Below are 23,294 nucleotides of genomic sequence, written 5' to 3'. Positions count from 1 at the left end.
AAAAAATGTGTATGTAGTAAGCTGTGGCTCATTTCCCTGTTCTGCCACCAAAAAAGCCATACATTAATTTGTTTTCTGGATAGTCTCATAGTGTTGATGCCAATTTGTGGAACAGAGTGGATGTGAGTTAAGGGGATTCACTTTGTGTTTCCCTCAGTTGTTTTTGAGCTTTGTAAAAATAATAGAGCTAAGACTCTTAACTCTCTTAAAAGACTCTAAGACTCTCTAACTCTCTTAAAAATAATACACAAAAGCATGTTTGTTCCTTACTATCTAATTGCTTTCTTTCTTCTGTGTCCCTTTTATTTTGTGTTTTTATATAGTACTGTTAAACATAGAATCACATATTTATCTTTTTCTTTAAAATAAAACTTCATTAAAAATTAATTCAGTGATTTTATTTCTTATAGTTTGTCCTTTATCATTTTTATCACTGGATTTTAAATGAAGGAGAGTCTGTGAATTAGAAAAGCTGCAAACCCTTTTACACTGAGAACTTAAACACAATCATTATAATAAATTTCAATACTGAGATTAAGTATTCCACCATACCTCTTAGCAATTTTAGTTGAGGGATGAACAGTGCCAAATTTGAGTGTATGTTTGTTTCATTGGACAATTGATTCCCTATTCTGTTTTACCCTTATTTTGAGGAAGGCTAGCAACATACAAGCTATGTGCTCCTTAAAATCTGTACTTAATACCCCATTCCCTCACAGCTTATGCTAAGGTAGGAGTTCCATGTGTCATCCATTCAACAGCAGAATTTGAACTGTGCTCAATCCCATGGTTCTTCTTACACCCTCTCAAGGAGGAAGACACAGCCATTTTAATATGTAATCCACATTGTTCTTGTCACCCCTATTCTATCATTGCTGGTTTCTGTCAGCCAATTCAGGCATGGAAATGGAAGCAATGGTGGCTGGCAACTGCTCAATAAGAAATCTGAGTAGGATTTCAGTTTAATTTATCATTCTCACTAGGTTTAACTACCCCCTACTGTCTACTGATACATGGATTTGAAAAGATCATCCCTAATTAGAATTCCCTGAAGAATATACATTTTCCTCACTAATAATTCTTTTGGCCATCACAAGAAGGCCCATCAAAACATAGTAAATGATTTTGTGTAATTCTGACTAATCCAGATTACAAGAATTATCTCTTTTAGTAAAAATAAAAACAAATATGAGAGTATACATAGAAACGAGGGAGAAGAAACAAAATCACTGTGTATGAGTAGTAATAAATTTGCTATAATAATACATCTGTGAAAGGCCTTAAATAGAATTTTAGTTTTCTTTCATAATTAGTGTTGACATCTTTGCCATTGATCATCAGTTCAATAATATTCCAGTCAGTATTTCTGTGATTCTTTTGGCCTTTTACTGGTGACTATTGCTTCATATTCCCAAAATGGTTGCCTCAAGTGCAGGCATGATATTCATGTTAAAGATAGAAAAGAGTAGGGACAAGGAAATGAGGTTATGCCACTGACCCATCCTTTTCATTAGAAAAACTAAAAGCCTTCAGAGAAGTCTAGAGCAAACTTCTGTTTGCATTCCTCTGTCCATGTCATTGATCAGTTCTGCTTCTCGTGATTGTCCTAGCCACAGTGCATGATAAAAATATCATTGTTTAGTTTTGCCATTATCTGTAGTGAGATGCCTTGAAAGGAGCTTGAGATCAGTGAGTTGAGTTGACTTATAGACAGGGTCACCTTTATTTGCTGGAAGATAAATAGAAATAGTTGAATACACACACATAAACATACTCAGAGGCAAGATGGCAACAGAAATTATAATATTTACCATTTAAAAGAAAAATTATAGTAGTAATTATGCTCAGTATTATTCCTATGGTAAACATTTCTTTTCATATCTCTCCTCTAAGGTATGAATTTGAATTCTTCACTTTCCAGCTCCTGACGTTGTCTGGCTATAACAAAATGCTTTAAGATCAAGACAAGATATTATGACTATCAACAAGATTTCTAACGTCAATACTGTACATTATGCTGGAAATTTTGGTTCTTCCCTGATTTCTCTGGACAATCTATGTAAAGATTTATTTTAAATGAATGAAATTATTCTATTAATCTTTGTATTTCTTCCACCAAATGTTTTATTTGTGCTTTGCTCTATAGAGTGAGGAATACATGTATATCTAAATGAAGTCTTTCCTAGACTTTTAGACTATAAGTTCTGACATATTGAAGAATTTTGATGAATCTGTGACTTGTGTGATTGATATAAGGATTTTTGTGATGCTTCTAGGAGGTGACACAAACTCTGTATAGGTATGAGGCAGTTCCATGGACCTCAGTATGCATACTGTTGAGCTATAGAAGACAGACTAACAATGTGTCTGGCAGCATGAAGCATCTGAGGAGAGTTTTGAGTCCTTATAGCCTCCATTCCTTCCATTTGTGCTTTTCTGATTATTCCATAAGAAACAAATTGATGAATTATAGGTCTACAGTGAAGGGTAATCATTTGCTAACGTATGTAAGATTCCTTGCCTTGATTGCAGTGTTCAGTATTGAATACATTCAGTGCACCACAGACCCAGTCATTGAGATGTAAATTATGTGAAATGTTTGTGAATTTATGGAAGTCAAATATACTATTGAAAGTCATGGGTTGTGAACTCAAAACATGGATTTTGGTTTAAAGGAACACATTACTAGCCTTGGTGGTAAAGAATTGAATATAATAGCCTTGGTATGCCTACTGTGTGCTAGGTAAAATAATCCTTCAATTAGTTATTTGATCATTTTAAAAGATGAGACAATTACAGCTCAGGGACGCCAAGTAACTTATCTAAATTCACATAAGTGGAAATGAGAAAGAATTCAATGCATTTTTTTTGGCTCTTTATTTTCCATGATGTAAATGTATTCAAGTGTATTTCTCTAGCTATTTCTAGATTATATAATTTTATAAAAGAAAATACTATAGAATTGTTCTGTGTCTACAATAGAAGCCTCTAGATACATACCAGGATGGTGTTTATTTCTTCCAGGATTTGCTGAGATATTTTGTTTTCTCCTGGAGCAACTGAATTCCTAAGACTATTTCGCTGATAACTAAACCCCAGCCCTTCATGGCCCTCAAGTGAAAAGCTATAAAAGATTCTTCTTCACTTCCTAACATATACTCTATAAACACACTTATCCTTCACTGATTATGAATTAAGTGATGCCACAGATTTGCTGTCACAGCTGATGAGAACCTAAAATTAGTGCTTCCAGGTGTGTTTTGGTAGGCACGGAGAACAGGTACATTCTGAGCCCTTTACATTTCCTGGATACACCTTCTTGAGATTAGAAAATTGGCAACCTGAGCATTTTCCAAAAATGCTAGGAAAGTCATATGTGGGTGAAAAGAGGGGAGGAAAGGCACCAACTTTGGTCTGTGTGGCTTTGTTTCAAAAGTTTCAGGCCCCAGATATCATCTTTGTAGTAATCCACTGTCCAGCACCTAGCCGTGGAATTAGTCTCATTGCAGGTGATATAACATGCAAGTGCACTGTGCCTACTGTGAGCTCTTGTGCATGAAGGAAACGCTTTCTGGCACTGGCAGTTTCTCAACAAGTGTGAAATATGACATCCAGTTTTATCTTCATAAACTTAGAAAAGGAGTCACAGGATGGCAAGCCCTTCTTTGTTCTGAGCTACCCTCAGATTCTAGTGACATGAGAGCCTTACTCTTGTCTCTCTCATTTGACTCAGCCTTTACAGAGAGGATTAAGTAGATTTCCCAAGATCTGGAGAACAAGTAGAAGGAAATGCTATTTGAAAAGAGATTGGATATGGTACTTTTCCTCATGATAATGTTATTCTTGCTTTGTTGGAGGAATGTGATTATTCTGGAATCTCCCACCTATTTTTCCCTTCCTTAAAATGCCCACGGAGACAAGTAAATATGTATTTACCTAAATTATATAAATTGTTACTATTTCATCAACACAGTTGTTCCTCTTGACATTTGTAAAGTGGCCTTTCACAGATTTTTTTTAGATGCAGTGCTCATAACTTCCTAGTAAATAAGAAGAGGCTTGTACATCCTCTTCACAGGTAAGATCTTTGAAATAGAGTGTGATTAAATATGCATAGGTAGATAATGAGGCACCTCGCTAGTGTCATCCATGTGGATGTGAAACAGTTTAAAGACAGAGTCATACTCTCCTTGAATATACATTTATGAAGTGTCTAGCATATGCCAGACACTGTTTATGCTATTGGGGATAGAAAAATAAATGAGATAATAATATACCCTGCTCTAGAGATGGCGAACCTTTTAGAGCTTTCGATGATAAAAACAGCTCACTGCAGCATGCATAATATTCACCACCACTTCCCTACTCCCATAGTGCTCAAAGGATTATAGCAGGAATAATTTAAACAATTAAGAACAGTATGTTGTGCCAAGTATCATAATAAATGGCTGTGTAAGGATGGTGGCAGGTCTTATAGTGGATTGATCTGTGAACTCTATAACATTGTATGCAAAACCATGTTTGTATTTGTACGGATATATGTCGCATGTGTATACTTTTTTACTAGAGGTAAAGTCTAAGTTCCATTATTAAAAGCTGTTATTAGGAATCTGGGTTGAGTGTTAAGGAAATGTAATTGTCAGAGACTCAGAAAGTTATAAACACTGTTTTTTTCTAAAATGTTTTGCTCTCATGAAGTTGTCAAGTGAACTATACATAAAAAGTGAAAATTATCTGTAAGTCCTAATGCAGACCTTCTGGTAAAGCTGACTGAATGTTTGAATTAGGACCTAACCCAAGACAAGATTCTTTCCCCCATAAAATACAATCATACCAGCACCATCCCATGAGTGAAGATGGCCATGTTCTGAGATCTGTTCCAACACCATAGCCATCCCTATTCCAGGCCTGTTGGAGAAAATAACAAGACTTAAGAAGGGGAGAGATGGATGTCACTCTGTACCTCCATGACAAAAGAAAGAATAGGCAAGGGGCTGATGTGCAGGAAAACTTTAAGCAAGCTGTGATTTAAACCAAAAGTAAGTTTGATAAGAAACAGTGGAACACAATGTCTTTTTGGAAAAAGGATAGTTATAAAGGTTCCCCTACAACCAAGTGACTGTTCTTCAAGTGGGGTATCTAAAATTTTTACCTCTATATACCTTAATGCATAAGAATATATTTTAATACTAGAAAAAATGAGATTGATAGATGACTTATTTTTAAACACATAATTTTTCCTTTTGAATCTGGTTATTGGATTAAGATAATAGTAACTACCCTGGTTTTCAAGGTAGCATGAAATATATAAGTTGAGTTTCAAATTCAGGAGTGGGCAAGCTTTATTGCTGGTGAGTCAGTGCATGACAGTGGAGGATGGTTTGGAGATTATTGATCAATCAATTGGTGCTTTAGGTTTCAAACAAAGGAAAAGGACTGGCTATTTCAAGCAGAATCAGCAGCCAGCCAGCTGCAGCGAAAAATAAGAGAGGTTGTGTAGTAGAGAGCACCTAAGGCCTTCCGCCTAGAGGTCTGCTGAGAAGGCTACAAGTGAGGTCTGCCCCTTGGGCCATGTGCATTTCTGCCCCACCACTGTTCCATGAACATCACAGAACCATGAACTCTTGTTCTTTGAAATCCTCTTGCCTTTGTATGCCTGTCTTCTGATCAAAAGTTGTCCTGACTGAAGATCTCTGGTTAATGGAATAACCTGAGTGACAGGGAAAATGAGGAGACAATACTTGAACTCCTTTGGATTTTGTAGCAAGAGTCCTGACTTGATGAAAACGTGTGCATTGAAGCATGCACTTGAAAATGAGACCAAATATAGATATTCACCAGTCAGAAAATCAGCATCTGGGCTGGGGATTTAGCTTAGTGGTTCTGCCACCTGCCTTGCAGGCACAAGGCCCTAGGTTCAATCCATGGTACAAAAAAAAAAAAAAAGAAAGAAAGAAAGAAAGAAAGAAAGAAAGAAAGAAAGAAAGAAAGAAAGAAAGAAAGAAAGAAAAACAGCATCTGCTGCGAAGAGGAACCCTTTTGTTCTTCCTGAAATCACAAATATTTCTCTCCTGCACGTTGACCAAACTCAAGAGTAGTAAGGAACCTAATACTGAGTATAGGAACAGATTAGCCATTTAATAAAACCTGTGGCTCTCAGAGAAATTTTGACAGACTTAAGTATGGAGACAGGTGCCACTGATAGCAACTCCAGCTGTGTGATGAAGGATAGGAGTGGCTCAGTCAAAACTGTCACTAGGTTGATTCCTAGGTATTTCATTCTTTTGGATGTTATTGTGAAGGGAGTTGTTTCTCCAATTCCTCTTTCAGTGAGTCTGTTGTTCATGTACATTGAGGTGATACTCTTAAGTGAAATAAATAAGACAGACATGTAAATACGGAATAGTTTCTCCGGTGTGAGAAACTGAAAGTGTAAATAAGGATAAAAAGGTATAATAGATATTGTGAAATAGGAAGAAAAGGTCCAAAGGGAAAGGGAAAGTGGGAGGGATTGGGGAAAGAAGGGAATGGAATTAATATGACAAAATGAAATAAGGGAAACAAAGTCTTTGTAAATAGGGAGAGGTGGAAGGGTTGAAGGGAGGGCAGAGGAATGGGGAAAAAATAAGAACCAAGATAGATCATGTAAAGGTACAAATTTCCAATGATGAATGTCATTATATTGTATACCTAAAATGTACCAATAAAATTAATTAAAAAAAAACCGTCACTGATGGAATTGTGACTTTGGGAAATTTGTGTCACTCCAATCTTCCTCCGTATCTTTACCAATAAGGTATAGGGGTGTTTCTAATTGTCTGTTACATCTCTTTGTATAGAAATCTGTATACTCACCAAGTACTTGTTTTGTACCTTCTACATGCTAGTCCATATTGTAGGTGTTGGGTAATAATAGTAAGCAGCTTCACCCAGGCCTCTGCTTTCTTAGAGCTTATATGGGAAGGCATAAACACTAAACTTGGGGGAGAAGGAATAAAAATTGATAATTTCATTTTGGATATATTGAATATGAAGCAACTATTAAACAATCACAAGGAAATGTCAGAGGAAAAGAAAGAACTGAAAATATAATTTTCACTTTTACAAGCATATCGTGTTGTAGTTAAAGGCATCAAATGGAATGAAGTAATCCAAATTGGGGAATCAAATTGAAAAGAGAAGAAGATGGAGGATTTAATCCTAGAGTACATAATATTTAGAGAGCTGTTATGAGGGAAATCATTGAAATAAATTGATAATGAAACTCTGAGAACACTAGGAGGAAATGTGTGTGCTGAGGAAGAAAGTGATTCAAACCTAGCAAATGGATCATTGTCTTTGGAAAGTGCTCTTTCAGTCAAGTGGTAACAAGGAAAACTCAATTGAAAGGAATAGAGAAGATAATGGAGATGGTAATGTGGGAACATGCAGTTTATTGAACTCTTTCAGGAGATAGTGCTAAGCACTAGTCCTGGATGTTGTTGCCACCATCATAGATGTCTTCTCTTTGTCCATGTGTTGTAGATCAAGCTGCAATTCACCTCACATAACTTTGCTCTGAACAAGTGAGGGGAGAGGAAAAATTTCCATAATGGCAGGTGGAATCCTTAAGCCCAAGACTTGCACAATGGGAGGTTTCCAAATTTCATCAGGGTGATTCACATGTTGTGAATCCCAAGAAATTGGCCACCCTTCTCTCCATTGTGAATCTCGCACCCACTATTACCTTCCATTTGAATTACACCTGCCATCATTTCTGAAGTCATTCTTTTTTATCTGCTCTGCTCTTTTTCTTCCCCTCTAGTCTTTATCTTTGGTGAACCATTAGTTTTAGATGAGTTTTTTAACCTACAGTCCTTATCATATCACCTCCTACTCTCATCGTAAAATCTGTATATCCTTGTCACTATCTGTATCATGCAGTTCAGACTCCATGTAGACTCCAAGAAGCTTTACGAGTAAGTCATAGCTGTTCCTTTTTTGTTTTTGAAATATTTTAAAGCCTGTTTGTTCCTAAGTATTGGTAGCATTATATCACTATAATATTAGCTTGAATGGATACTAACTTGAAAGGAATACATGTAGACTCCTTATCCTGGTGGCCAGGCTATCAAGTTGTTTTAAGTTTAAAGTAGGAATATCTCTATTTGGCACTTATGTACTGACTGGTGCTTTGGTTAGTTTCCATTTGCCATTATACTGCATTTAAATGAAAAGCAGTGAGAAACCTTCTGGCTTCAAGATAAACATGTGTGTAACCCACTGATATCCCACAGCATTTACACAGAAGAAGCTTCTGTCATCCCTGTTTGTTTCCTTGGTGCATAGGGGCCTCCTATCTGGAACATCACTGATTCCTTTAGCAGGTACTGTTTTACATTCCATATATAACTCCATAGCACTTAGGTGTTCAATAGATTTTTGTTAAAATGAATTGATTAGAATTGGGAAGTTTCTATGAACCTCTTGGTATTGATTCTCATCTTTGTTCTATTCTAGAAACAGCTAAATCTTTTATGTTCTCCAGAGACCAAAATATATTTCTTATGTTTCAAAACACTTTTTTCTACCTTCGATGTTGAAAAATAGAAGTAAAAACAAATGGAAACACACCAAATCTATAAAGATGAAATAGTGAAATATCCCTTTTTAGATGAATCAACGAAAGTAATACTCTAAAGACCAAGATATTTAATCAAATAAATCAAATGCTAAGCTAAATAAAAGGCCATCAAAGAGAAGTAGTTTTTCAGATCTTTAACAAGAATGAAAAATTGAACCATATGTCAAAAATAGGGATGCTTTATCTTTGTGTAACAAGCAGTATTTCTGAAATGTAGTCTGCATGAAGAAGAGTCCAGGGAAGATGAGATATAGACATGGAAGCAGAGGAGGCAACTTAGCCAGAGCAGTGGCTCTGATAGAGAGACAGATATTCAAGCATGAACACAGCACCATTATTTTGCTAGTAAGATCCATGTAAATGGAAGATGAAGTAATTTATAAAATAGAATGTGATTACTCCATCAGATAACAGTGTTATTTTTTAAAGGTTTTAGTTCTCCCCTTAAAATATTTGATGCGTTCAGTACCACTAGGATGCCTTCTGTATAGAAGAAAGCTCCTGAAATTCATTGTTGTCCAAGTGGATTTGAACCCCTCATGTTTACTATTTCCTGCTTCAGTAACAAAGACAAATCACTCACCCTCCTAGGGTAAAGTTTAACTTCCTAATTTATGAGATAAGTAGATTAGTGCATTCTTCAATGACTTGTTGCAAAGATTTTATGATTTAACACAGTTATCTAGGGTAGATGTCAGTAAACTTTTACCACTGAGGGCCAGATAGAAACTACTCTTGATTTTATATACCAGCATGTCTCTGTAACAACTGTTCAGTTTTAACACTGTAGTACAAAAGGAGTGATAAGCCATATATACATAAACTCCCAATAAAACTTTACAAAACTGATAGCCCAGATTTACCCTATGGGCCATAGTTAGCCAACCCACTACCTCAGGCAGTTGGCTACTATGTTCACAGTGTTCATAAATAAATATAAAAATCACAATGATAGATGCAAATTTAAACAATGGTGTCACTCCAGAAAGACTGGCTATTATCAAGAAATCAACCAATGACAAATGCTGGTGGGGCTATGGGGATAAAGAAACCCTTCTGCACTGTTGGTGGAAGTGTAGACTCATGCAACCATTGTGGAAATCAGTGTGGAGATTCTTACAAAAACTAGAGAAGAGGTTTCATTTGACCCACCTATCCCCTTCTTGGTATCTTCCCAAAAGAATTAAATGCATCAAACCAGAGGGATAAAGCACAACAGTTTTAAATAGCTAAATCTTGGAAACAACCCAAATACCCATCAACCGATGAATGGATAAGAAAGATGTGGTGTTTTAATATATAATGGAGTACTACTCAGCCAAAAAGAAGGATAAACTTTAGACATTTACAGCTAAATGGAGGTACCTAGAGACTATACTCTTAAGTGAAATAAATTGGAAATGCATGTGTAAATATCACATTGTTTCTCTGGTGTAAGAAATTGAAAGTGTAAAAAAAGGACCAAAATATATAATAGATAATGTGAAATAGGAAGAATAAGTTCAAATGGGAATGGCCACTAGAGAGGGGATAAGGAGAAAGAATGAAAAAAAAAGAAAAAATGAGAAAAGATAAAATAGAAGCAAAGCTTTTGTAGTTAAGGAGGGGAAGAAGGGTTTAGTGAAGGGGAGGGAGATAGGTTAAAATAAGAACCAGGATATATCATGTAAAGGTATAAATTCCCAATGATGAATGTCATATTGTATACCTAAAATGTACCAATAAACAATGAAAAAAAAGATATATCATGTGCAGGTACAAATTTCATATGATGAATATGATCATTATGTATATCCAAATTGTACAAATAATGTAATTAAAAATAAAAAAACTCATAATACCTACCACAGGTAATCTTGAATAAACACGTTGAGTCTGTCAGACAATCGTGAAATCAAGGAATGAATATGGCCTACTGAGTATAATTACCATCCTCAACCTCTCCACTTATTATTTTAGTACTTCACATGTCATCTACTACTTTTTCTATGAAATCATTAGACGTTTCCTACTGATGTCCTGATACAAGAAAGTAATGGCATTTATAAAGTAGACATTTTCTTAAATACATTTTTAAAGCATTCTCAATGTAATCAGTTTAAGCTGCATTTTTTTTTTTCCTGTGCTGGGTATCTAACTCAGGACCTTGAGCTTATGAGGCAGGCTCAGCACCACTGAGCTAAATCCCCTGCCCAAGATGCATTTATTAAGGAAAGTTCTGTGCTTAAAATGGGAGGGAATCCCCTATAGAATTCTTTCCTAAACAACATTCTATGAGTGAATATATACCAGGAGATATTCATAGGGTTTGGTAGTAAGATGTTTTTGAGAAATTTAGCATTAAACAAAATTAAATAATTTCTTTTTTTACTACAGAAATTCTCATGCCTTTTAAGTTAAAGAGGGCTATAGAAACACATTCTGTACAGTTTCCTAAATTTAACTAGGAATTTTTTTTCCCACAAAGCTATTACTGTCTTGAAGAATATGGTCTTTGGAGAATGCTTTTTGAAAAAGCACTACTCTGTAGTATAAATTGAATTTTGCACATTTGAAATAAATACTATGAAGAGAGTTCTCACACAAGGGACTTAGCAAACTAAAAAGGAAAAAAAATGCTAACAGTTTTCTGTTAAAATGTTTCAATTTTTCAATTCAATCATTTCTTCATTTAATTATTCAATAACTACTTATTGTTTTTTCATTCTATTCAAGGTAGAGCCATATTTTTATACCTGTTAAAAAGTCAGGGGTAGCTTTATGAATAGAGAGATAGCAATTCTAAAATAAATGACTAAAATCTCAAGTTCTTTGCCTCATATCTATACAAATCTTTTTGAGTTTCCTGGGAAGATAAAGTTTTATTGCAAAAAAAAAAAAAAGAACTTAAAGTTATATGCAGATAAAAGAAGAGCTACAGTGAGTGAACTGGAGTAATATTTGGCAATAACCTGCCAGAGAGCTCATATGAATTAGAAAGAACTTTGATAACAGATCTCTTATAGTTTAGGTCCATAGAACCTTGAAATAAACTTGAAACAGACTCGTTAAAACTAGCACTCCTGCATCAGAATTACTTGCAAAGTTTGATAGTGAATCTTATTTAAGTAGAAATTAGAAAGATAAATCATTTTCAGGAAATCCTCTGTGTGTATAAAGTCACAGTGCTCTTCAGTCTTGTCTCAGAGAAACAGCAGAAAACACAAAGGAATATTTCACTTATACATTTGCTATAAATTTAGCATCACCATTTACCAATATTTCTATCACAAGGCTTTCCTGTGATAGTTCCCAGCAGGAACACAAAATTGTTTGTATTACGAGACTTCTGCCTCATCCTTCAACACACAAATACACAGGTTGCCTTTTCAGAGTTAGTTTTAGTATGATTCTTCTCTAATATTTTCTTTCTTGCATAAGCTCATCCTGAAGCAGTCCTTTCTCTGTTAGAACAAGGAGTTGAATCTATAGTCTTGTGATAAATTACATACATTTAGTGACTTCATTATTGAAATATGTATTGAATGTTATGTTTATATAATAATCTGTATTTCTACAGTGTTTGATACTAAGTGTGCGCCCGGCATTCAGTTGCTGTCTGGTTTTCAAAACAAACTGGAATTGATGACTAAGATATCCCAATCCAAACTTAACAGCATTGAGTCATTCTTTGATCAATGTGAGTTATAAAAAGCAAGGAATTAAGATGTGTTATGTGCAAGTACTAACTCCCCACAATGAATGAAATCATTATTTACTGAAAACATTTATTAATAAAAAGAAAAAATGCTCAATTCAAAATACATATATATGATCTGGGTGAACTGATTACAACCTGGCATGGTGAATATGTACACTTGCCTAGTGTTGCATAATTCCTAAAAGATTTGAAGCAATATAGAGACCTCTTTTAACTTCAAATCTTAGAAAACTCCAATGATCCTCAGGAATATATCTGAATAAGACTAGATGGAGAGTGAGACTTGATATTAACACTTCAAATGTGTTTTATGCTCTGGGTTTTGTGTTGGTTCAAGAAAACTTTGCTGTTCAACTCAGTAAGTATTTCAAAATGATTTAAATGCAAGCAAGGGAGGGAGTACATCTGAGAGAACAACTGCCTAAGTCCAGACAGAGGCTATATTGCTAGTTTTGCTCTTTTCTAATGTAGTAACTTGTATCATTCTAGAAGCTACCACTCTCAGTATTAGTATGAGAAGTTAATGCAAATAGCCCAAGTCAGAGCACATACTTCCCATTACTTCTTCCATCCCCATCCCCAACCCTTGAAAATTCGATAATCCATTGTGGTCACATGCTTTCTTTATGGGGTATGCAGAAACAGAGAAGACAAATGTTGAAAAATACCTACCAAAGAACCTGAAGTGAGTTGATGGGATTAATGACAGAACTACAAAATGAATTGTGAGAAAAGAAAGTAACTTAATTTTAATAAGCCTAGCAGACCCAGTATAATTAAATAGTAGCTATGGTATCATTAATTATTTTTCCCAAATAGTGCTATCATTATACATGACCAAGAAATAACTTTGCTGTGTTTATTTGGCAAAGTAGCAAAAAATGAATGGAAACTTACATTACCAATTGCAAAAATGGCATTACAGTATATTGGAAGTAATTTGAAATTACACCTAATAGAACAAAGCACACTCCAAATTAATGCATACTGCTGCTAGGAAATAAATGTATTCTTTACGCTGAAGTCTTTTGTCTTAAGGAAAACCTTTAGTAATGAAAACCAAATAATTGTCCTTAAGACCATGAAATGAATCAAAGCAGCCATAAATGGCATTCATGATTACAAGAAAAAAGGTTTTCTTCTCTTTGAATTGCTCTCCTTTTGTGCTGTATGGACAAAATCCTGTTGTATTATATAGAGCCTCTTAGGTTTTTTTTTTTGCTATAACTTTATCATAACTATTTCTCTTTGTCTGCTTTTTTCTTTTAAACCACAGTCTCTTCTCCTTACACCCGCTTCCCAAGGCTTCTGTTTGCAGTTTTGCTTCCTACTGTATGTAAGTGTGTGTATGCTGTGACTAGTAAACAAAGAACTGCTATTAGCCAATTCATTAATGAGTGTCCTGTCTAAAGTTCTCCTCTGAAGGATAGTAATTTCGTTAGCTAAACTAAGACCTGCTTCCTTCCTGAGAAATGTCATTCTGAGAAAATACTGACTAAAAGTGGATCCCTGCTAGGTAATATATGTACATTTACACATACTTGAGCATATTCAATATACTATCTCTTTTTTGATAGTAATGACTGTAATAAGCAAAAGCTATATCATTTAAAAAACATGTTTTTAAGCTTCCCATAGAGGCTAAATTCTCAAATTTGGTAATGATTATTTATGAGTTAGTGGATATTATCCCAAATTGAAACAAACACCTGTATGTGTGTATGTATGTGTATACGTGCATGTGTGTATGTGTGTGTGTATAGCATTCATTTAACCATTGAAAAATAATCTTTGTCCATATGGTTTCCTACATATGAAATGCTGCTTATTCTCTCTGCAGATTCAAATTCAAATAATTCAAAGCAGTCATTAGATTCTGTCATCTTATGTTCATATAAAAATTTTAGTACGAGGGCCAGGGATTTAGCTCAGTGGTTTCGCCTCCTGCTGTGCAAGCACAAGGGCCTGAGTTCAATCCCTGGTACCAAAAAGAAAAATTTTAGTACGTATATATTTTTTGCTTTGTTTTCCTGACCACTTTGCTCATGGGTAACAAGTAGAAAATCTATTATTCCATCTCATATATATGTAATATCATATAGCATATACACTTATATAATCTAATATATATATATATATATATATATATATATATTTCTTTGGAAGTGTTCTAGTACAGTATTCAGTGGGAGTGTTAGGTGACCTTTCATAGCTGCTTCAAATATTCACTGTTTGGTGCTATTCCTCTACATGTGCTATACTCCTCACTTCTAAATTCTTGCTTTTTTTTCTAGTCTCTGAACACGTTAGGCTTTTCGCTTTTGTGTTAAATTTAGTCTTGATTGCTATGTTATTTTCTGTAGTTAAGTTTTTGGGCTTTTTTTAGGGCTAAAAATTGAACAAGTTGAACCCAACTCCACAGCCTGGGAAAGATAAGCCAGGCCCTTTCTGGCCAATAATGTTTGACAACTGTCATTGAGCAACAGACAATTTTGAGTTAGAAGATACAAGTTGGAGAGCTGGTTTTGAGTTCTACTATATGTGAAGCCTTAGAAAAGGCACACTGTATGTGGACCTCTATTGTTCTCTAAGCCTGTGGTCTACCTAAGCCCGTTGTCTATATACTATGTATGGAGTTCCTGCTATAAATACCATTTACTGAATATAGTATGGTGATGTGTTCATGATATTCTAGGTGTTATTTTTGCATCATGTGCAAATGAAGCTGAAAATTGAAGCTAGAACAGAAAAAAAGGAAGGAACTGAGAGTATATGGGATAGAACAGGGCAGTGGTGGTGAACCTGTGGCATGTATGCCACAGCAGGCATGCAGAGCCTTTTCTGTTAGCACAGGAGCCAAGTCGCCCCAGCATTGCTCTAGCAACAGAGCATTCAGGTTTAATTGCAGTGTTAGCACTTTGCAATAAAGAAGTGGGTTTGGGGTAGCAATTTGGGTACTTGGTCTCTAAAAGGTTCGCCATCACTGGGATGAGGACCTAAATAGAATATGAGGATGTTTCTCAAGGTTAAGGTCAGAGTATGTATTCAGCTATTTGCCAATCAATATATACAACATATAAAAGGGATGCTGGACTTACACCAAGTTTCAGCAAGAGTGTATGCCTTTAATCCAACAAAATGTATGTGTGTCTAGGAAAAGCCTGCCTGCCTAATGAGCCATGGGACACTGGTCATATTCTCAAAATACTTGAAGTCCTGTTGATGACAACTGGACAATGTGAATATTTTCACACAAATTTCACAGGCAGTTACTATTTTTATAGAAGAAGCCAACCAGGAGCTGAAAATAGGACAGTGGGATGAGGGACAGTATCAGGGAAACCTACATTTCAGCTGGAGTCCAGCCATGTTTTTAGTTCTCCAGGAAACCGAAGCAGAAGGCCAATGATATGGGTTAGGCCAATATGGGAGGCACATTCTAATATTTTAACCACGTGATCACACAGTCTCATTGCATATCTAAACCAGAATTTATGGATCTGAATCCATCATTATTTCCCCGAGAAACTATGCAGTATCTTCCAAAGAAATTACTTGTTTCTCTGTGCTCTCTCAGCATCATGTTGAGGTATCTATGCTGAAACTTAACATCATTGTGTTTCCATCTTCTGCAAGTCTATGTTCTGTTTAGGTCACAGGTTCTTAAGAGTAACCATACATTTGCATTCAGCTCTTTAGTTTTAGTGCTTAGGACAGTTCTTGCATAAACACGTAAAAAATTCTTACTGTGTAATAATGGATGGGTGAACACACAGAGGTCTACTACAGACACATAAGGTATACCTCTGTGAAAATGAATGCCTTTATCATATTTTCAGTGTCTGTGACAGGGTGTGTTAAAGATGAAGGAAAAGTCAAAGTGCCTCTGGATTCCTCCTTGCTTAGCTTCTCTCTGAAACACTAAGGACCAAAGTCTTCAGCCCAAGTGAGGACACAGCGACACAGCATCATATACTGGAATGCCTCGTTCCCTCTCCTGTGGTGCCAGGAAAGCAATTTCCAACATGTAACCTACCAACAAAAGTTTCATCTCACCCTATAAAATTTACCCATGTTTCACTACAGATGCAAATATTATATGGGAGTCCGTCCCACTCCGTTAACTGCCCCCTCCAGAAAGAAAAAAAAAAAGAAACAGAGAAAGAAAAATCACAGGAAGAAAAGAAACATCAGATTTTACCACGGAGGACCTTAATGAGGATGAGAGACTTAAAACTATTACTTCTTATGGATTTTGTCCCCTCCCATATCACTTTGGTATACAGAGATCCTGTCCTTTTTCTGAATAATTTGAAAGCACTTTGCTGAGGGAAGTGTTGGCGCCCTGTTCTTTTGGAGGCGGTTTGGATAATCCTGCAGCTGATTCTCCTGAACTGTTCCATGGTCCCAAACGGATATCACTGTCAGAAGTACAGAGAAGTGTTTTCCCTCAAACAACTTGTAATAAAGAATAAAATTTTGAGATTATTTTTTTCTTTAAATCCTAAATTAGGACGTTTTCCTTTAATCTTCATACCTTCCAATTCCAGAGTGCCAAATTACCAAGTAACCCAAGAGAAGATTATACTAAAAATGGGACTCTCAGAATTGTGAACTTATTCAGCAGAGGTTTTTACAGGAAACTCAGGGGATTTTATTCAAAACTTAACTTGAATAATTTTCGATAATATTTGCTCATTTTGGAAAACAATCTCTCAGAATTTTCTTTCTTCTTTAAAGGGTATAAAGATGCTTCTCTTCTATGGTAGAAAAAAAGTAGCATTAAAGGGGAATCTTGGGGATTTAAATCTTTGGCAAATGCTCCTTGAGTTTTAGAAAATATATTTAATAACATGTATTTTGGGAAAAAGTATGTTCAGGCTTTGAATTCTACAGAATTCATTCAACAAAAATATGTTGAAATCTTACTCTGCACCGGACTTGTTAGTCTTTCCAGGCTCTCTTGGTAATAATTAGAACTAAGTCCAATCCCTCCAGCTTTGTGATGTTTCTCATGAAGATCTCAGAAGGCTGCGTATAGAGAAAGGCAATTGAAGCATTAGCCATTGTTGGTGAGATAGACTGTGTAGGAGACTGAGAAAGCAGTGAGTTCTAGAATGAGGGACAGTGGGATGGAAAAGACCATGCCTTGTCCCCATATGCTCTTCTCTAGACACTTGCAGAGTGCTTCCTCCCTTCAGCCACGGCCCCTCCTAAAGACACTTTACAGGCAGCCCAATCTAAACTAGCAAAGCCCCGCATTTTCTATCCTTCATAGAACTCTCTTATGCAGGTACTTGCCAGTATGTTTATAGTTCTGTATTTGTTTATCTGTTGCAACTGAAATATAAGCAAAGTTTCTCAAAGGCTGGATCTTGATCAGTTTTGTTCACCTCAGTGTTTCTTATGCTTGGATCAGTGATTTGTGTATAACAGGGCACAGAAAAAATTGCTGAGTACAAGTAGTATTTATCTGAGGCTGTGAAGTATGTAATCCCAAGATGCTTCCTATAAGACTGGAGAAGAGATAAACTGTGACTAAAGGAACAGTGAGAAAAGGGGAGCTAACAGGAAGGAAGGAGGACAGGTAAGAGGGCAGACATACCCTTAGAATTACCAAGGCAGGAATTGGAAACCTAGATCTTCACAGCACTATCATGGGGGCCCTGCTAAGGTTGCCTGAGGATGTTGGTCACTGGAATTCATAAAGACTAGTCGATGTGAGACCCATATTTCAGAGAAAAAAATTAAGATATAACTTTAAAGTTACTGAAGATTATTGTCTGTGGGAGGTGGGGTAGAGGGGAGAGGGAAAATGGATTCCAGAAATTACAGTAGGCAAGAAATACTCCAAAAGAAGAACTAGCTGGGAAGTGGGAACCAACATTTTGCTGAGAGCCTTCCTGAGATGCTAGTTCAGTGCTTCCAAGGTGATGTCTGATTCTCAGAGAATCAAATGCCTACAGTCACCTAATTAGTGATCAGCACAACCAGAATTAAAATCCAATTCTGTGTACCTCCAAGTCCCACACTGTCTACAAGATGATGCTACTTCCCACTTGGTCCTCTGAGTGCAACATTCTCCAGTAATCTTCCTTTTCTTTCCTCCTCTTTTAACTTACTGTCTTAAACATGACATAGTTTATACATTAACAAAAAATCCAATCCACTTATCTTCTTTTTCCTCTGGTTTGGAGGAGGGACTTAAGAAAGCTGGAAAGAGTATAAACTATTTTTTCCAGAATCATCAGGATATTTAGCTAGTATTTTTCTCTGCATAAAACAGAAAGCTTCTGAGAACAAATCACAGTAATAAAGGAAAAATGATATCAAAATTTGTTAGGAAAAACAAATGCATTGTAACTTAAATTTCTAGAATTTAGCCAAGAATAATTACATCTCCACTAACTTAGAATATCCTGGTTCCTAAAGTTTTAGCTATTGCCTGAAAAATGCCTCATGTGACATATTTAGGAATTATGGGGGTAATGGTTGTTAAGAAAATCTCTAGGAGGTTTCCAAAGGACTGAAATGATTTAAGCATAAAACACAATTTTAGCTGAGTTTGTAGCAACAGTATAATGTGTATTTCTAATTTTTTTTTGGAATAGGAAGAGGGCAAAATGAGAGGATTTCAAAAAATATGTAACACGTTTAGTTAAAAGGCAAAATGAATTTTTATTATACAGATGATCATAGGTTTGAAATAATTGTGACCTATGTCATCTGACACCTGTACATTTACCAAAGGTTACAGTAATGTGAAATTTGCACAAGTATACTTCAAGATACTCCAGTATTCACGAGGCCCATAATTAATATTATGCATGAGGGGAGATACTCATGACTTTTTTCCCTAACTTCATAATACTCACTGTTTTCATTTATTTTACTTTTGTAGAATAAATTCTGTGTTTCCATTGTTCACTTCTGGGCTTTGTTCTACAATAACACAATGGCAGCTTTCAATTAGAAACTTTCAAGTTAATAAGTTGACTCTCCACAGGGAAGTACAGAGGCTCTATGAACCACTAGCTGAGAAAAATCCACTGTTCATTCAAACATATGAACTGATCAATGAGTATATCGGGTTTTCCTCTGGGATCTGACGGTATAGGAATGAATAGGGGGAGATAAGTGTTTGCCCTTGTGGAAATTACATCTAATAGAGGAGGCAAAAACAACTCATATATAGAGTGTATACATATTTACACATTTCAACTCACATTAAATATGAGCCATGAAGTAAGTAAGGTTGGGGTCCCCAGTCCCCATGGGTGGCCTATTTAGAGCCAGGCTGCACAGCAGGAGGTGAGCATTTTCAGGCTGTGCAAGCAAAATCCTTTTGTATTTACAGCTCCTGCCCATTACTGGCTAGCATCACAACCCCTGCCTCCTGTCAGGTCAACAGCAGCATTAGATTCTCAAAGGATCATGAACCTTACTGTGAACTGCTCATGTGAGAGATCTAGATTATGCATTCCTGAATAATCCTAAACTACCACCCACAACTTCACTGGCCCATGGAAAACTGGTCTTCCACAAAACCATTCCTTGGTGCCAAAACGGTTGGCGATTTCTGGACTAAGGCATGAAATGGTGGTAGAGAGTGGAAAATCAAAAGATCACTAATTTAATTTAGAGTTGTTTCTTTTAAAACCTGACATCTGAGCAAGATTAATTTAAACAGCTAACAAGAATTAAGAGGAAATATATAAATTAATGGAATTATTAAGAAATAAATTATTAGACACATGCATTTTCCCAAATCCTTCAAAGATTATTTCAGGCAATATTTGTAATTAGACAACAATAAAAGGTTATCAGATTCATTTTAAATTTGGGGGATCTGATATTTAGAAAGATTGACTAAATTCTCAAGATTATGCAATCTCAGAGTCAGGATTAAAACTCAGATCTGCCTAGTTTTAGAAACCATGTTCTTTCTATTATACTGAATTGTTTCTTGAATCAAATAAATTCATCTTCTAATACTGTTTTCTTCTTTCAAAAATAGCTTTGGGTATAATAACATTTTCTAGACACTTGCTCTCTTTGTAAAAGCTGTATCAGCATCTACAGAATTTCTTTCTGTATGCTGGGAATTTCTGAACACTAGAGACATAGAGATAGCACAGAGCTGCTAAACTCAAGAGACTCCCAGACCGCAAAGAAAGAAAACAAACGGACAATTTCAAATTCTATCATAGATGCTCTAAAATGGGGTACTGTGGAAATAAATAGAAATTACAGTTGTTTTAGTCAGCTTTCTGTCACTGTGAAAAAATTCCTGAGAAGAACAACTTAAAAAACAGAAGGTTTATTTTTGATCCTTGTTTGAGGAATTTTTGTCCGTTGTTGGCTGGCTCCACTGCTTTTAAGTCTGTGTGAAGTGGAATTATCATGGCAGAAGGGCGTGGTGGAGGAAAGCAGCTCAGCTCTTGCACTGGGAAGCAAAGAAAGCAAAAGTGACTGCATGTGCTGGTGAACTTCCTCCTTCCTCCTTCCTGCTCTCCTCCAGTCTGGCTCCCATTCTACTGGATGGTGCCTGTGTTCAGGGGGGATCTACTTACTGTTTGCTGTTCCACCTGTCTAGAAACACCCTCAGAGACAAACTCACAAGTGTGCTTTCCTAATTTGCTAGAAATTTGCCAATCCAATCAAATTAAAAGTAAAGTTTAGCCATTAATTAATTAACAATTGTATGGAACTTGAAATTGTTAGCTAAAATCAGAAAGTTCTAGGGAAAAATGGATTGAGGCTTTCATTAGTTCCCCTTGGTTACCATTAATCACAAAGGAGAGGGTCTAAACCAACAGAAATTTCTTCTCTCCCATTCTGGAGGCTGGAAATCCGAAACCAGTATCATTAACTGGTTTTGCTGAAATCAAGGAGTCAGCAGGGACATACTGCTTTGAGACCTCTCAGAGAGAGTGCTACCTTAGCTCTTCCACCTGGCCTGGATGTGAGTGATCCTTAATTTATGACCTCATCATTCCAGTCTATAAATCCCTCTTCAGGTGGCCTCTCCTCTCTGTATGTGTGAAAGTTCTCGCTTCCTCTCTCTTATAAAGATATAAATAATTGCATTTAGGCACCACATAGATAAACCAGATTAATTTCCTCATTCAACTCTTTAATTTATATCTGAAAAAAGCCCCACCCTTTTTATTCTTCCTTCCTTGCTTACTTTGTTTCCTACTTTCTGCCATAGAAGATAACATTTATAGGATTTAGGCATGATGATGTGGATATCTCCTGCAGGGAAAAGTGAATTTTTCACCCTACAGTAAAGACTAAAGGAAGTGCCAGGCAGAGGGTTAAAACAAAGTAAAAGTTTGGAGGCTTTAGATCACTAAGCATTGGGCTCAAAGTGAGAAGCTGAAAAAGGTCAAGGGAAGTCATTGAATACTATGGGCTTTGCATTCATTTTTGGAATATCCTTCACTATTCATTCTTTCTATTATGTCTTATATATTTAACTAAGGTCTGTGGTACAAACTGAGAGAACATAATCGAGAGATAATAGTTATGCTCTCTGCCAGTACAGGTCTTGCAATCTAGGTGTTGTTAGGCCATTAAAAAATTACAAGGATTATTTACATTATTAGAGTCTGTAATATATACTATGAAGAAAAATTGAAAAAATACCATTGGAACTGATAAAGGTCACAAGAAAGCCAGTACAATAAAAAGGTTCTAATAAGATTGAAAATTGATATGTATTCTATAGAAAGAAATTTATCTGCTCCCTCATTTCTGTAACCCCCCTCCAAGTTCATTTTTCTTCTTTCTACTCTAGTAGTGCTAAATCCTTTTGCCATGTCCTGTCTTCCTTGTGATTTCTTTACATGGCATCCTTGAGAATGTGATATTTACCTCAGATCCAATGGACATGTTAGTTAACTAGCAAAAGATAAAGGGAAGCAGAGGTGAACAGAATGGACAGTCACGAAAACTCTACGACAGAGGAATAATGCACCAAGGCAATAGAGTGAACACTGGTTCAACTGCTCCCTAAAAGGGAAGTGGGGAGAGACCTGTATGGGATGCACCAGAAGTGAGCAGAATGTAGGTGATGGACTTTGTCTGCTCCACCAAAATAAATGTTACTCTTTTTTTTTTTTTTGTAAGTATTGGGAAGTAAGTGGACTTAAGCCCCTTCTTTTTTTGTTCTCTTCTGCCCTTAAAATTTTACCTATAGTAAAAGTCACTCTTTTGAGGGGCTCTTTTTGACAAATGCATATAGTCATGCCAGCTATATCTGCAGTCACAATACAAAAGAGTTCTAACCATTTCCATCCTTCCCACCTGCTATCCCTGTGCAGTTAACTCCTTTCCCTATACACGCCCCTGTCAAACACATAGAAGGGGCTTGTAGCCCTGCTAAAGACCAGTCGAAGGGAAAAGACTTAACTTCAAGTTACAAAATTGCTCACTTAATACTATGGAAGCAGAAAAGGTGGAATGGACACAAAGAGATATTTAGAATCCAGCAAGATAGCTTGGTTTTGTTAAATATTTCAACTGGGGATAGAGAAGAAAGAGTCCAGGGAAACTTCCCAGAGTCTGAATTGAGCAATTATAAGGCTAGTGTGGCCTTTCAAGGAGTAGAAAGAAAAAATGCTGTGAGTAGGAGGAGTCAGAGCTTGAGTTAAACTGTGGTTCCCACAGCTCATCAAAGACTGCTGGTTGGGAGGATTTTGAATACTGAGCTCATGATGGAGGTGTTGAATGAAAGATTTAGATTTTAGAGATGGGAGATTTTGAAAGGAACCTTAGCATTTTTCTTTTCTCATGACAGAATAAAGATTTTGTAATATTAAAATAAGAACAATATCCATAGTGTGCAGACTCTGTGCTAGGCATTGTTCTGTTGTATTCTGTAAAAATCTAACATGAAACAGTACTTTCATTTTACAAATGAGAAGCCAAGACATAGAAATAATAAAGAAATATGGCCAAAGTTTC

The 23,294-nt window shown here is 36.0% G+C and overlaps 1 protein-coding gene and 1 pseudogene across 2 annotated transcripts in view; both read left to right on the top strand.

Moving 5' to 3' along the window:
* The window catches only part of Lsamp (limbic system associated membrane protein), a 2,156,433-nt gene that overhangs the window by 156,043 nt on the left and 1,977,096 nt on the right, over positions 1-23,294 (top strand). The window lies entirely within an intron of this gene.
* LOC147830466 (ubiquitin carboxyl-terminal hydrolase CYLD pseudogene) overlaps positions 1-23,294 on the top strand; it is a 156,780-nt pseudogene that overhangs the window by 95,505 nt on the left and 37,981 nt on the right. Inside the window, exon 2 of the transcript XR_015450399.1 lies at positions 1-23,294. This exon is cut by the window's left edge and continues 48,972 nt beyond it; it is cut by the window's right edge and continues 37,981 nt beyond it. The product of XR_015450399.1 is annotated as a ubiquitin carboxyl-terminal hydrolase CYLD pseudogene (transcript).

The sequence above is a fragment of the Heterocephalus glaber genome, unplaced genomic scaffold (assembly GCF_053883595.1).
Source record: "Heterocephalus glaber isolate CG9 unplaced genomic scaffold, H.glaber_assembly_v1.0 deba00000122, whole genome shotgun sequence".
Taxonomy (NCBI): Eukaryota; Metazoa; Chordata; class Mammalia; order Rodentia; family Bathyergidae; genus Heterocephalus; species Heterocephalus glaber.
The sequence above is the reverse complement of the archived record's forward strand: the minus strand, read 5'-3'. Positions and strand labels throughout refer to the sequence as shown.